At 41.0% G+C, this 2,963-nt stretch overlaps 1 non-coding gene across 1 annotated transcript; it reads left to right on the top strand.

Moving 5' to 3' along the window:
* Positions 1-2,390: 2,390 nt before the first annotated feature.
* Positions 2,391-2,497, top strand: LOC124596745. The gene has a single exon (XR_006978383.1). It is a non-coding gene; the product is annotated as a U6 spliceosomal RNA (small nuclear RNA).
* Positions 2,498-2,963: the final 466 nt, after the last annotated feature.

The following is a 2,963-nucleotide window of genomic DNA, read 5'->3' on the forward strand; positions in this document are numbered from 1 at the left end:
ATCGAACCCGGTCCCATAGCATGGGAGGCATGCACGTTACCACCCAGCTAAGCAGGCGGACAGTCTGACCACAATTTAGTGGTTATGAAATGGTGATAAAAATGGAAGAAATTGCCATAAAGGTAGGAGCCAGGACGCGGATAAGCTGAAAGAACCAGAGGCTGGTTGATCTGGCTTTGCAACATCAACCAAAACGGCCTCGATTTCAGAGGAAGCATTAGGCAACAATTGACAAAGACAGGAGAAAGAACTACCGTAGAAGATGAAAGGGTAGCTTTAAGACATGAAATAGTGAAGGCAGGAGAGGGTCAGATAGGAAAAAGACATGTCTACTAGAAATTCTTGGGTAACACAGGAGATACTGAATTTCATCGATGGAAAGAGAAAATATAAAAATGCAGCAAACGAAGCAGGTGAAAAGGAAAACGACTGTAAATTAAGATTGGTAGGAGATAAAAAATGGCTAAGCAAGAATGTCTAGAGGACAAATGTAAGGATGTAGAGGCACGTGTCGTTAGGGGCAAGTAGATACCACCCACAATAAAATTAAAGAGGCCTTTGGAGAAAAGAAAAGCAGCTGTACGAGTATCAAGAGCTCAGATGGGAAAACCAGTCCTCAGCAAGGAAGGAACAGCTGAAAGATGGAAGGACTATATTGAGTGTCTATACAAGGAAGATAAACTTCAAGACTATATTAGAAATTAAAGACAATGTAGATAAACATGACATGGGAGATACGATATTGCGAGAACAATTTGTCGGTGTACTGAAAAGCCTAAGTCGAAACAAGGCTCTGGGCGTATACGACGTTCCGTTATAATTACTGATAGCCTTGGGAGAGCCACCCACAACAAAAGTCTTTTATCTGGTGAGCAGTGTGTGTGAGACAGGGGAAATACCCTTTGGCTTCTATGAAGCATATAACAATTCCATTTCGAAAGGAAGAGGTTGCTGACAAGTTTAGTAAGTCATGGCTGCAAAATACTAACACGAATTCTTTACAGAAGAAAGAAAAGAGTGGCAGAAGCCGGCCTTGAAAAAGATAGGTCTGGATTCTGGGGAAATATAGGAATACGTTAGGCAATATTGACTGAACTTAAAAGATAAGTTAAGGAAAGGCAAACTTCCGTTTATAGCAGTTGTAGACTTAGAGAAAGCTTTTGAAATGTTGACTGGAATACTCTTTTAAATTCTGAAGGCAGCAGGGGTAAAATACATGGAGCAACTTGTGCAGAAACCAGACGGCAGTTTAAGAGTCGAAGGCCTAGAAAGGGAAGCAGTGGTTGAGAAGGGTGTGAGATGTTATTCAATCGGTACATTGCGCAAGCAGTAAAGCACACGAAAGAAAGATTTGGATTAGGAATTAAAGCCCAGGGAAAAGAAATAAAAACTTTGAGGTTTGCCGATGACACTGTAATTCGGTGAGACGCAACTCAGGAGTTGGAAGAGCAGCTGAATGGAATGGACTTTGTCTTGAAAGGAGGATATAAGATGAACAACAACAATAGCAAAACAAGGATAATAGAATAGAACAAAGTTGAATTAAACCAGGTGATTCTGAGGGAATTACATTAGGAAATGAGACACTTTAAGCACTAGCTCAGTTTTGTTATTTGCACAGCAAAATAACTCATGATGGCCAAAGTAGAGATGATATAAAGCGTGGGCTGGTAACGGCAAAGAAAGCGTTTCTGAAGCTGGGAAATTTGTTAACATCGAATTCAAATTTAAATGTTTGAAATCTTTTCTGAAAGCATTTGTATGGCACATAGCCATGGAAATGAAACGTGGATGATAAACAGTTTAGAAAAGAAGAAAATAGAAGCTTTTGAAATGTGGTCCTATAGAAGAATACAGAAGATTACATGGCTACCTCACATAAGTAATGAGGACGTAGACAACAGAACTGGGGAGAAAAGAAATTTGTGGCACAACTTGACTAACAGAAGGTATTGATGAGACATCGAGGACTTAAAAATTAAGTGTTGGAGGGAAGTGTGGAGAGTAAAAATCGTAGAGGGTGTCGAGGAGGTGAATACACTAAGTACGTTCAGAAGGATGTAGGTTGCAGTAGTCACTCAGAGGCAAAGAGGCTTGCATAGGATAGAGTGGCATGGGGAACTGTATCAAACCATTCTTCGGACTGAAGACAACAACAACAACAACATTATGAGGTCAGAAGATTTCGACTATAAAATTAATTCGTTGCGTTATTAAACTAGAAAGGAAGGCTATAGATTTTTTATTCACATCTTTCCACTCAGCAGGAACAACACGAGATGTTTAGTTCTCTCTGCTTTCGCTAAAAGCTTTTAAGGACCTGGGGAACTGCCTTAAATGGAAACGAATTGTTCATTCTTTTAGCAGATCACCATTCGTGGTGCAGTGAAGTACTCGCCTCGGCGGGACATTTAATAAAATCGGAACGATGTACAGAAGATTAACATGGTCCCTACGCAAGGATGACATGCAAAATCGTGAAGCGAAAAAAAGTAATTAGAGTTGCTTCCTCCAGTTGGCATAATCAAGGGTTCGATTCGCGGCTGGGTTGGAGATGATTGTTTACTCGAAGGCTGGGTGTTTGTGTCGTCCAGATCATTTCATCCCGTCTTCATCGACACACAAGTCGACAAAGTGGCGTCAAATAGAAGTACTAGAACCACGCTGCTGAAGAACCCCAGGCGGGATATCTCAGCCAGTGATGTCACCCTATCATTTCATTTCATTTCTTTCAATATTCTGTACTGGAATAAGATTTAGAGTCCTATTTCTGTTATGATTAACGTCTTACGAAGAGCCGATGGAAAGGAATCTAATCTCTGTGGCGGTGGAGGGGGTGGGGCAACCAAATGAAATGCCCCTTGGGTGGAAAATTATTCTTGACAAGGTCTATCTTGCATCAACACCTCGTAAACGTGTGAGTTACTTCGACCATTCTGCGTTAACGTGTTCTGCAGCCTGCG

This window comes from Schistocerca americana, chromosome 2 (assembly GCF_021461395.2).
Source record: "Schistocerca americana isolate TAMUIC-IGC-003095 chromosome 2, iqSchAmer2.1, whole genome shotgun sequence".
Lineage (NCBI taxonomy): Eukaryota > Metazoa > Arthropoda > Insecta > Orthoptera > Acrididae > Schistocerca > Schistocerca americana.